Consider the following 13,597-nt stretch of genomic DNA (forward strand, 5'->3'; position numbering starts at 1 on the left):
ATCTTTTTCTACGAACTACCACCAGAGGGCTCCCGTGCTTTAGTCAGCGCAAGAGAAACTTCAGGAAAAAGAAGCCTCTGGAAAAAACAGCGCAAACCACTTTTCATGATCAGACTGTGGTCTGGCAGGGCAGAGAATGAGTGCCTGCTGCGCCTGGAGAAGATGCGGATTTGCAACTTTCTCTGACCGGGTCACACCTTCCAGGGGCCAGTGTGAGTCACTGCGAACTTTGTGCCTCTTCTTCCTCTTTCTGATTGCTGGTGGCTGATCAGCAGGAGGATGGGGAAGAGGATCGAGCCCCTGGCTCCCACGAGGCCCCCCAATCACTGCCACAGGCTGGTGGGGGTCAGGATGGCAGCAGGTCCTTAAAATGGTGTCCCCTCTTCCCCGAGAGCCACCAGTGGTCCAATGTTTTGTGATTAGATAACACAAAAGGCACAGTTTAGGGACAGTTTTTATTTCTCACTTTAAAAAAAAAAAAGGCAGGCAAGGGAGAGAAACAACCAGGGTGTTTATGGTAACAAACAAGTGGTTCTCAGGTTGAGCTAGAAAGAGACCAGGATGGACATTCCAGCTCTGCCATCAACCGTGACGGTGTAGAGGTCACCCCCCACCACCACCACGACCACCAGTCTCCCACTTCTTCTTAAGTTTCTCCAACTTAAAAACGTCAGAGAGCAGATGATTTCTAGCATCCTTTTCTGTTTAAATCCTACGGTTCCCAATCCCCCCTCCCCTGCAAAACACTTCTAGCACTCACAACAGCCACGTATTTTGCTAAGTGGGGAGGGAACAAGATGAGCAGAACCAGATGTGGTTCCTGCACTCATGGGCGCCTGATGTGAGAAGACGGACAGGAATCGAATAACCACCCAAACGAATGTGTTAATTCCAAACCAAGATGAGCCCTATGAAAAGAAGGCACAGGTTCCATGAGAGGGAGCCATAAAGGGGCTCACTGGTGCCCCTTCTGACGGAGTGGTCAGGAAGTCTTCCCTAAGGAAGTGGGAGCTGGGTGCGGGGCACGGGAAGTATCGGGAAGGAGAATGTAGGACATGTGTTTGTACAACAAGACCTTCGTGCCTGGAACAGAGGTGGGGCCCTGGCCAAGCTGGGTCCCAAGGACCACGGGACAGGTTTTCATCTTTATTCAAGGAGCAGTGTCAAGTGTGGAGTAATTGAAGGGGTTGAAGCAAAGGGTTGTATGATTGGGTTTGTGTTCGGGCTGGAGGCAGAATTCAGGAGATTGAGCATGAGGGATGGGCTGGAAGAGGAGAGCTGGAGAGGCTGACAGCCACTGGGGACCTTCACAGAAGTTTAGACAACAGGTGATGGGGGTTGGACCGGGATTATCCCACTGGAGATGGGGAGAAATGGGCGGGTCCCAATGCCATTTAGGAAGAAAACTGAGGGAGCAAGAGATTCGACGTCAGAGGCTGAGAAACAGGGAGGCAGCAAAGACAGCTCTTCCGTGTCTTACTTCTAACCAGATGTGAAGGTCACTGAAGGGGAACATTGGGAAGGAACCATATTTGGGGCTAAGTCATGAGTTCAAGTTAATAAATGAGCTTGAAAAGCCTCTGAGACATAGTAGAAAGGACTAGTAGAAACTGGTTGTATGGGCTTAATGCTCCTAAGAAACTTCTAAGATGAGAAGTAGTAATGAAGCCATGAGGCAGGGATGAGGTTGCCTAAGGAAGAAATACAGGCAAGAAAGCTAAGGAGTCCAGCCTATTGAACAACTCCCATGTACAATGGATAGGAAGAGGTGGACGGAGCTCTAAAGCAGACCAGGAAGCAGAAGCCAGAACGCAAAGAAATAGGGAGAGTGTGTTGTTCTGGAACCCAGTGAGAGACCATTTCAAGAATGGTGTCATGTAATGCTGAGACATTAAACACTTCTTGGATTTGAAGGCCTGGAGGCCATCTGATTGCTAGACTGTGGTAACAGGTTGCGGTGAGGAATGAGTGGAAAAGGGGAGGAAACAGATGTGCCATTATCTGCGTGGATAGCCCACATGTACCTGGACTCAGTTCCTTCTTTCTTCCTTACTTTTTAAAAAAATATGTTTTTTTTTTAATTTTTAAAGATTTTATTTATTTATTTGAAGGAGAAAGAGGGAGAGAAACACAAGCGGGGGAAGGGGTGGAGGAAGAGGGAGAAGCAGTCTCCCTGCTCATCAGGGAGCCCAACGCAGGACTCAAACCTGGGACTGTGACCTGAGCCGAAGGCAGATGCTTAGCCCCCTGAGCCACCCATGCATCCTGGCTCTGTTCCTTGGCATCTCTACCTGCACAGTCACATAATCTAAGCATCCGGCTCCCTGCCCTCAACCTTTCCCCCAACCCAGTGCCCCTCTACCTTCTCTCAGTCCTTCAGCTTATCCTTAATTTCATTTTTTTTTAAGATTTTTTATTTATTTGACAGACAGAGACAGTGAGAGAGGGAACACAAGCAGGGGGAGTGAGAGAGAGAGAAGCAGGCTTCCTGCTCGATCCCAACACCCTCGGATCATGACCGGAGTCGAAGGCAGTCACTTAACAAGTGAGTTAAGACCTGAGCCCCCCAGGGCCCCCACCTTCAGCTTATTCTTTTTACATCCCTAAACCAGCATGGATTTTAAGGGCCATTCTTTCTGAAACACCCCTGATTTACCCCAAGGCCCTTTGCCCTTCTGTCTCTAAAACCCAGTGGAGCTGTCGTGTTACTCTGGATCAAGTCCACTGCCCGCTGTCTCCTGTCTGCTCACTGGGGCTGAGAAATAGAACAGAGGTCAGTGTTCTCGCAAACAGAAGGATCGGCACTGGTTGCACGCCCCACCCTGCCCAGCAGCCCTGCTTATTTTTTTCAGGTGAACATAGGTTCTCACACCCTGAGAGGACTATTTCAAATCTTTTCCACTCTCCCCACCCAGCCTCACGCACACTCTCTACAAGATGGCCTTACCTCGCAATTCACCAAGAAAAGCAGAAGCAAACGCAGAGGTGGGAATTCCCTCATCTTCCCGCCAGCAAACCAAACGCCTGCCTCAGTGTGCTCCCTCCCCCACCTCCTGCTGGAGCAGAGGAGCCAGCCTGCCCTTCCTCCTGTCTGGACCGGTGGGTGGGGGAGCCACTCTCCTCCCTGCGGGGGGGATCATCTCCCGGGGCCGTTGTCCTGTCTCCTGCTTACCCAGATTGTCTGGTGCCACTTACACACACTCCTGTTCTCGTGCATTGAAAACAGACCTTTGCACCCTTGGATTCCCACCCATCCACCGCCTTCAGTTACCATTAACTCTCCTCCATGGTCAAAAAGGCTGGAAAAGTTGAAATAACACCAGGAGGACAATCATCGCTATTTGCCAGAGCACGTTCTCTGTTTTTCTAGAGCCATGAAATTCAGTTTGTGCTACGGACAGTCTGCAGCTGTAGCTGTTCAACTATTAGCTCAGCAAGTGACTCAGTCTTTTTTTTTTTTTTTTTTTTTATTTAAGGGGTACCTGGGTGGCTCAGTTGGTTAAGCATCTGCCTCCGGCTCAGGTTATGATCCCAGGGTCCTGGGATCGAGCCAGCATTGGGTTCCCTGCTCAGTGGGGAGCCTGCTTCTCCCTCTGCCTCTCCCCCTGCTCGTTTTCTCTCTCTCTCTCACTCTCTCTCTTTCTCAAAAAAAGTAAATAAAATCTTTTAAAAAATTTATTTACTAGAGAGAGAGCAGGGGAGGGCAGAGGAAGATAGAGACAGAGAATTTCGAGCAGACTCCCTGCTGAACACAGAGCCTGATACAGGGCTCGATCCCGGGACCCTGAGATCATGACCTGAGCCAAAACCAAGAGTCAGACGCTTAACCAACTGGGCCACCCAGGCACTCCTTTTCTTTCTTTCTTTCTTCTTTCTTTCTTTCTTTCTTTTTTTTCTTTTTTTTTTTTTTTAATATCAGAGGGGCTCAGCCTGCACATTAGAATTGCCTGGGAGCTTTGAAGCCCCACCGCCCGCCCCCTCTGTTCTACTGTTGTTCTTGTCTGAGCAGTAGCCTGGCAGCAGGATTGTTTAAAACTGTCCAGATGGTTCTAATGGGCAGCTCAGACTGAAACCAGTGCAAAGAAACATATCGCCACCCTGTTTTGTGTGCACTTCAAGTACTTAATGAACAGTATTCTTAATACATTTCTTCACAAAAGTTAATCTCAAATTCTCTTATATTCCTCTCATTAAAAAAAAAAAAAAAAGAGAAAACAGACAGAGGCACCTGGGGTGGGAGGTCAGTCAGTTAAGCATCTTCCTTCGGTTCAGGTCATGATCTTGGGGTCCTAGGATCAAGCCCCGCATCAGGCTCCCTGCTCAGCAGGGAGTCTGCTTCTCTCTCTGTCTGCCTGTGTTTACAAGCTCTCTCTCTCTCTGTGTGTGTCAAATGAATAAATAAAATCTTTTAAATAATAAACTAAAATAAATTTAAAAATTTTTAAAACAAACATATCTAAGGAAAATGGCCCCCACATTGATGGTGGGAATAGAAAATGGTACAGCCACATTGGGAAAGTTTGGCTGTTTCTTTAAATGTTAAATATAAATTTACCATATGACCCAGAAATTCTACTCTTAGTATATATTCAAACGAAGTGAAAAAAATATGTCCCCACAGAGACTTTTACATGAACATTCATAGAAGGATTGATCATAATGGCCAATAAGTAACCCAAATGTCCATAAATTGATGAACAGGTAAACAAAATGTGGTCTCTCGTACAATTAGACAGTATATCCATGACAATTAAATGGGATACTATTTGGTAATTTTTTTAAGTGCTAACAATACACACTGTAACATAGAGGGCCCTCAATAATGTTACTCTAAATTAAAGAAACCAGACACAAAATTGCATCTTGCATGATTCCATTTACTGGAAATGTCCAGAAAAGCAAACCCGTAAAGACAGAAAACAGAGGAGTGGCTGTCTGGCCCTGGGCTGGGAGCAAGGATTCACTGTAGATTGGAAGGAAGGATCTGACTGGAGTGATGGAAATTTTCTAGAACTGGATTGGGTTGAGGATTGCCCATCTTGGGACATTTACTAAGACGTATCAAATTATATAATTAAAACAAGTGAATTTGTGGTAGATAAGTTATACCTCAATAAAGCTGTTAAGAGAACACCTCCTAGGCTTATAGACATCTGAGAATCCATCAGGACTGTGTATAAATGGGCTTAGGATGTGTACAGCACCCCGTGACAGGCTGTGTCACCTCCCTGGCCTCCCAGGTGCCCAAGACCAGTGGTTCTCCAAGTGTGTTCCCTAGAACAGCAGCTTCAGAGCGAAGTAAGTCAATCAGAGAAAGACAATTATCATATGATCTCCCTGATATGAGGAAGTTGAGAGGCAAAGTAGGGAGTTTGGGGGGTAGGGAAGGAAAAAATGAATCAAGATGGGATCAGGAAGGAGACAAACCATAAGAACTCTTAATCTCACAAAACAATCTGAGGTTTCGGGGAAGGGAGGGGGGAATAGGGAGAGGGTAGTGGGGTTATGGACATTGGGGAAAGTATGTGCTATGGTGAGTGCTGTGAAGTGTGTAAGCCTGATGATTCACAGACCTATACCCCTGGGGCTAATAATACATTATATGTTAATAAAAAATTAAAAATTAAAAAAAAAAAAAAAAGAACAGCAGCTTCAGTGTGCCTTGTCAGAAATGCAGATTCTGGGCTCACCCCAGATCGACCAAATTAGAAACTCTGGGCGGGGGGTGGTAGAGACCCGCCCTGGAGCTTCATTTAACAAGTGCTCTAACTTAGAACATTTAGCAGGATTCTGATGAACTGATGTGTGAGAAACACTGCACTCAGTCCGCACGCCAGCCTCTCTCCTCTCCCACCTGGAGGCAAGGAAGGGAGTCTTTGTTGGGATGAAGACAAAAAAAAAAAAAAAAAAAAAACTAGGCTTCTTTTGTACAGCCCAAAAAAACAAAAAACCCAAAACTTGAAATAACCCAAACTGTCCATCCATCAACAGGTAAATGAAGAAACAAACTTTGGTGTACATACTAATATTCATGCCAACGAAATACTAACCCACAATAAGAAGGAATAAACTGATAAAGTTATCTCACTCCACTGAGTGAAAGCAGCCAAAGTTTCATTTATGAGAAACTCTGGAAGAGGCAGAAACAATCTACGATGAGGGAAGGCCTCTGGGGGACTGCCTGGGGCTGGGGGAGGGGTGGGGATTTACTACTAAGGGATCGAGGGAACTTTTAGGGTTGAGGGAGATGGTCTAGATTTTGACTGTGGTTCTGTTTACAGGGGTGTGTGCATTTGTTAGGACTCCAAACTATATACTTAAAATGGATATGTTTTATTGTTGTAAGTTATATCTCAATAAAATTGGTTTTAAACGGAAAAAAAATATAAAAGGCGCTGGGCCTAAGTGAGTCCTTTCCTGGTTCTCTCTTTCTCTCTGGACACCTCGCCCCAAGGGAAGTGGGGCGTGCGGGGGTGGGGGGCGGCATTTGGCTCTGCACCTGTCTGCGTGTGACAAATGTAGGAGGGCAGGCTCCTGGCTTGCTTTCTGGAGAAAGATCTGCTGGATGCCATCCCTCTCCCACCCCACTGGCTGTGGGGCTAACGGCTGCCCGTCAGACATTCGTGTATGTCTGTCAGCTCTAGAACACACCCGGACCTCCCCGGGGCGGGGGGTCCCCAAGATCTGGGAGACAGCCCCTTCTAACTTCCGTCTCTGGGTGACGAGGCCACCTTTGGGGCTTTTCAGAATCCCTGGCTTGTTACAGCCCTAGCTAAGCGCCCACTGCCGTCCCTCCGTCCCTCTTCTCTCTTATTTTTCCTTTCAGGGGCTTTGCATCTTCCTAACTCCTAGTGTCTCTCTTTGCTCTCCAGGCTTAAAGGACATCCTGCTTTCTAGCTTCTCCTTTCAAATGAGGCCGAATCGACATTTCAGAATTAACTGTGAACTTAAATCCTGAGCTGTTTCATGCCCTATAACCGTCCCTCCCCCAGGGCACCCCATCTGGTCAACTACCTCCCCCACCCCCACCCCCACTTCAGGCAGACCCCCTAGGAGCCATTGTATTTCAACAAAACCAACAGCCAATTCCCTCTCTCAATCTTTTTTTTTTTCCCCTGAAAATATTGTTGAATACATCCACATCTATCTATGTGCGGCCTCCCCACTGCCTGTCCCTTGTTAGAAAAGGACTGAAGACAAGTTAGGGGACACAAACTCTAACACCTCACGAAGTGGACAGTCTCCTTTCGGAGGATCACAGAATGGGGTGGCAGGCACAAAGCTTTCATAGGATAAATGAAGAACAATGAAGAAACAAAGAGAAAAGGACTGATTGGCCGGGACCATGTGGTCAACCTTGTTGGGGTGAGGAAGCCCACAGTTGACTTTGCTTTGGGGCCTGGTTGGCTGGATATGCTGATTTCTGATCAAGGGCAGCATTTACTGGGACGTTGGCTAGGTCCCGGTTTGCTGACGTGGGCCCCGAGGCAGGAGGATGCTTTCTGGGGCCTAAAAGATTATTTCAATACCTTCTCGCCCTCCTGAAAGCCAAATTCCATGCAATAGAGCAGGGTTGGCAAACTTTGTCTTTAAAGGACCAGACAGCAAATAATTGAGGCTTTGCGGACCATATGATCTCTGTTACAGCTGTTCAGCTCTGGGGCTGCAAAGGAAAGCAGCCATGGACTTCAGAACTGAGATGAGCATGATCCTGAAATAAATGGGTGTGCCTGTGTTCCAATAAAACTTGATTTACAATAACTGGTGTGTTTTGTGCTGATCTCAGCATATCTGTGGTGCTGCTATCAGCTAGAAATGCCTGGGGCAGGAGATCAATACATTTTGGTGATTGAAATGAATTGCCTGAAAATAATTTAAGGAGTGTCTCTTTAAGAAGAAGGTACTGGCATGAAAGTCACTGAAGGAGCGTGTCTTTAAGATGCCCAGTGGGGCCAGATGCCAGGGGGCGGTAACCCGGATGGAAGTTCCAAAGAATATGATGTTGGCAAGCCCACTGCCCAGTCTGCTGAGAGGTAAAGTGGGTGCCTTGGTCAGAGTCAGTAATGTCTGGTTATCCACGGGAACAGGAATAAATTTAGGAAGGAAAGAGATGACCTGTTCTGGAGAGGAATTCCAGGTCGGGGTCACCAAGAGGAGTCCTGGGTAAGTATTAGTGATTGTGATGCCATGTCTGGAAGCCCAGCAGAAAGGGGCTGTGCACCAATGAAATCAGTCCACCAGTGGGAGCGTGTTGGTCTCCCCGGGGAGATTCCCCATCCGGATTGCCTCTGCTCTTTGATTTGGGAGCAGAGAACTCACTTGTCTGTCACAACCGTGGCTGCCCCACGGGGAGTCCCCTCCCTGAGCTCAGTATGTTCAGGGACGAGTTCCCCGGTGACTGAGGTTGTGTGTGCCCATTTTCTGAGTTGGTGGGAAAGGTCGGAACCCCCAGGAGTCTCCACCAGACAGAGGGTGAAGGCTTGGTGAGGGAGCCTGCCATGTCATTGCAAATGGCTCCGAGTGCAGAGACTTGAGTAGCAACAGCAGGAACTCTGCTCCTTACTTCTGGATCTCAGCGAGCAGATCGGTTGGCCTTGTGTGAGAAAACTGTCCCTTAGCCATTGGCCAGACCAACCAGAAGGAATCTGTGAAATGCAAGAAACCATTTTATGGCCTCCTTCAGGGCTCAGTGGCTCAGTGAGTGGCTCCACATTCTGTCAGCGGGGCCAAGCTGGATGGGCCATTCTGCCCCCAAGAGGTGCCTGAGGTTGCGCAAAACATCCCTCCATCAAACTGCATGGTGTAGAAATGGTGGCGGGGCCGTTTGGTGAAGAACACTGACGCCATGTCCACCTCAGACGGCTGGTCCCACAGGGGTCCCCAAGAAGCCAGAGAAGGAGGTCGCTGAGGGCGTTATTTATCCCATCCTCAACCTCTTGTGCAAGGGGCTGAGCATGGGGAAGCCATGTCCTCCTGTAATTTGGAAAGGCCTTTGACCAGGTTACTCCCTCTTGCAGAGGTACTGTTTCCATTTTACCAAAGAGGCATCTCCTACCCTGGGCATTATAGGAACTTGGGTACGGAGTCGTGTTGGGTGGGTGCTGGTTAGAGCCTTGGTTTCCTTGAGAGCCCAATAGGGTGGTGCTCAAGGAAGGTGTTTGGGGCTGGGGGTAGGCGCTTAGTCCAAAACCCCACAGAAAGCCAGGTAGACTCCTCTTTGGTCCAGAGACTCCGGAAGGCATAGTCAGGTGTGGCCGAAGACTCAAGTCGAAATGTGGGATGGTGGGGACTAAGGTGAGGCTTGTTGGACCACCCTTGGGCAGCTTCCAAAGTGCCCTGTTGGGTGTTGTCCCAGTAAGTGGCATTATGCCATCCCAGTGGCGTAATCCTACTTACATCCCAGTAAGTAGCCGACTTACGTGGGTTTACATATATAGGGCAAAGAATTAGTGAGGCATGGAGAATGTATTGTCTCTAGAACATAAGAAGACCTAGTGTGTGTTGTGCTGTCTGAGGTAATGGGTGGTGTAATGGTAAGTAATTGATGTTTGACTGTTGGGGAATTTCTCAGCCCTCGCAGGACCAGATGATGGCCAGAAACTTGGCCAGCGAGGCTGGGCCTTGGATCTTGTGAGGGGCAGTTGTCCAACCACGTTGGAATAAGGGGTCTATGAAGGTGTGCAAATCTGCCCAGATTCCACTTCTTCAGAGGGACCGATGAGCATAATGTCATCAGTGTAATGTGAAAAGCCACGCCTTCCAACTGAAGTTATTTAAATCCCGGTGGCAGAGGACACGTACAATATCAGGGTTGTCTAAATACCCCACTGGGAGCGTAAATGTACACTGAGCCCCTTCCAAAGGGAAAGTGTTTGGGTCTGGAGTTCCTCACCAAGAAGAGCAGAGCAGAACGTATTAGCTAGGTCAGCGACCTCAAAGGACTCTCTTGGGTCTGTCAAACCTCTTCTATCAAGTCTAGATTAGGAATTGGAACCTTAATCAGGGGAAGCTGAGCCTTGAGGTTTCAGTGGTCAAAAGTGAGGCACTATCATTAAGGGGGTAGTTTAAGTACCATCAAAATGGGGTTGTTGGAAGGAGAGATTGTGGGTTGAATGACTCCTGTCTCAAGCATATCATTGATGACAGGGTACAGGCACTCTTTGCCCTGCTTGAGGGAATGCTAGAGACGGTTGCCATCCTGACCTGAGGAGGAAGAATCAGCAGTGTCCATCTGATGACTTCCACCTGGAAGGCCAAGAACTTGGGCTTTTCCCCTGGGGCATGGCATCATGGCCGTGCCCGTACAACAGGGAAAGAAAGCGCCAGGGACCCCCACCAGAGGAAGCCAATTGAGGTGAATTGTCCCAATAGTTAATACAGATGGGTTACACACCTTTGATTGGTTTACCAATGATGACTTTTGGGAATTTTGAGGGATCTCCCCAAATGACAATGACTAGAGTCCTGGTGTCTGAAAGGGCCAAAAAGAATGGTGCATTTTTATTGTCTCAGTGGCGAGACCGGAGTGGTATAGGGAGCTGCGACAAGTTTGGGGAGCTGCCCCTTTCCTGGGGTAGGGTTTAGGTGGCTGCTAGTCCTGGGGGGTGGGGGAGGGGCAGAGGGAGTGTCGGGGACAGGCTTGGGGGGGCGGGCGTTGTCCAGGGGGCTAGAGGTAGCTGTGTATAGCAAGCGGACAGAAGGGGCCTGTGATGGGGAGAATGCTGGTTTTAGGGCCTAGGGTTTAGAGATGGGCTGTGCAAAGATTAAGGGGCAGGATCCCTGGCTTCTCATGACTCCCAGTAGAGGCTTTCTTGTGCATTCGCATAAGGGGTGAAACGAGGTTGGGAGGAAGTAGGGAACCCTTTCCATTGAGGGAAATTGGTTTGAGGTAGCGGGAGTCTGAAGCATCTGGGGCAGCGGGAGTCTGAAGCATCTGGGCGTGTGGGTGGGAACCTCTTTCACGTCTAGCAACCATGTCAATACCTTCTGGTGCCTTTTGGATGGTTTTGTACGAGCACTGCCCTGTAACTGGGGGGAACAGAAAGAATTCCCTGGATTCAGGGTTGGAAATGGTCATTTAGGTCACTACGTCATGGAAATATAGACCCACTGGGCCAGGCCAGTTCTGCAAGAGGGGAGATGGATGGACCTCCTCTCCTGCATTCCACTCCCTGTGAGGCTCAGGGTTGATCACAGAGATGGTTGAAGAGGCACAGCTGCAGGCAATACATACCCAAATAAGGAGAGGGCGGGCCCTTGTATGAATGTGGGAGGCTCCAGCAGCCTTTGCCTTCCCTTCTCCCTCCTCAGGGACCTCCTCCTGAGGTATGTTCCTTGCTTCGGCCCCAGGAGGAGGCTATCGTCTGTAGTATCTTGGAGGAAATGAGCATAGTCTGGGTGGATGGTAAGAAGTTTATAGGCTTTAGGTCTTTAGAGATCCTGGCCAGTTAACACAGCTTGGCAGCTAAGAGTAACAATCAGCTCCCCTCTCCCCTTCCTGCTGCACAAAATCTTGAAGGAAGGCTTGAATTGCAGTTAAGGTATAGTTCTTTATCTCAGTTACTACTTCTTGATTCTTCTGTTAATGCATGTGTTGTTCCTGGAAAAATTTCTGGATGATGTCACCATAAGCCCTCTTCCTAGGCAGCTGCTTTCCTTGCCAAGATATCCCAAGAAACCTCTCTGGGATTGGGATCTGCCTCCACTAGCATGCACAGGGAATTTGGGGGAAAAGCTCCTAGGCTTCTGGACCCTAATATCAGAGTCTTGGCCTCTTACTATGCATGGCACTGAGCAATGTCCAGGGAGACTTTGGGGTTTAATTTATCAAGGAGCTGGTGTACATCCTTGACATTCTTAGAAGACATTAGCATCAGATGTTTAGGACACTTATATTTGTCCATTAATTTTTTAGCAATACCATGTCAAGGATGGATCCATGATAGCTCATCAGTTCAGGGATGAGAAGCAAGAGCAGAGAGTTAAGCAGTGATATGGGGTTGTTGGCCTTTGGTGAATCTTCCCTCTGGTGGTGCACTTGGCTTCCTGTTGCACGGCGATTTCCCTCCTCTGGGTTAGGACACCTAGACCAGGCACGACCCACCAAGTCGGTAGTCTCAGGTGGGGGTCTCCCATCCTCCTCACCTATGGGGAAATCCTTCCGTGGGCCTTTAGCCCAGAGCCTCTCCTTGTGTGGTCGTCATATCCTTGAGATCCAGTCCACCCTCCTTAGCCCTCTTTGGCCTCAAGGCATGGAGGACCCTCACCTACAGAATTGTCAGTTAAGTCCTTTAGAATTAGTGGTCTAATTGTTGTGTTAGATCCTATGCCCTTGATCACGTGGCTTGGAACTCTTATGACACCAGTGATATTTCTGGGATAGGTTCAGCAGGTGACTCACAACAGAAGCAACATGCCAGAGCACATGTTTTCTGGAGCCAGACCTCCAGAAAGCAGTTTTTCCTTACCAGAGGGAGTTCCCCACCTGAGTTAGCCAGTTGCTGCAAAAGGGCATTTCCCGGGATCAACAAGAAACCCAGCCAAGACCAACTTCACTCACCAAGGAGAACAGCGGAATTCCAGAGGAGGAGAAAGCAAATCTGGATGAAGGACCTCAATGTGAGAAAGGAATCCATCAAAATCCTTGAGGAGAACACAGGCAGCAACCTCTTTGACCTCAACTGCAGCAACTTCTTCCTAGGAACATCGCCAAAGGCAACAGAAGCAAGGGCAAAAATGAACTATTGGGATTTCATCAAGATCAAAAGCTTTTGCACGGCAAAGGAAACAGTTAACAAAACCAAAAGACAACTGACAGAATGGAAGAAGATATTTGCAAATGACATATCAGATAAAGGGCTAGTATCCAAAATCTATAAAGAGTTTAGCAAACTCAACACCCAAAGAACAAATAATCCAATCAAGAAATGGGCAGAGGACATGAACAGACATTTCTGCAAAGAAGACATCCAGATGGCCAACAGACACATGAAAAAATGCTCCACATCACTCGGCATCAGGGAAATACAAATCAAAACCACAATGAGATACCACCTCACACCAGTCAGAATGGCTAAAATTAACAAGTCAAGAAATGACAGATGCTGGCAAGGATGTGGAGGAAGGGGAACCTCCTACACTGTTGGTGGGAATGCAAGCTGGTGCAAACTCTCTGGAAAACAGTGTGGAGGTTCCTCAAAAAACTGAAAATAGAGCTACCCTATGACCCAGCGATTGCACTACTGGGTATATATCCTAAAGATACAAATGTGGTGCTCCGAAGGGGCACATGCACCCGAATGTTTATAGCAGCAATGTCCACAATAGCCAAACTATGGAAAGAACCTAGATGTCCATCAACAGATGAATGGATAAAGAAGATGTGGTATATATATATACAATGGAATACTATGCAGCCATCAAAAGAAATGAAATCTTGACATTTGCGACGATGTGGATAGAACTAGAGGGTATCATGCTTAGCGAAATAAGTCATTCGGAGAAAGACAACTGTCATATGATCTCCCTGATATGAGGAAGTAGAGATGCAATGTGGGGGGTTTGGGGGGTAGGAAAAGAAAAAATGAAAGAAGATGGG

This window comes from Lutra lutra, chromosome 11 (genome assembly GCF_902655055.1).
Source record: "Lutra lutra chromosome 11, mLutLut1.2, whole genome shotgun sequence".
Classification (NCBI taxonomy): Eukaryota; Metazoa; Chordata; class Mammalia; order Carnivora; family Mustelidae; genus Lutra; species Lutra lutra.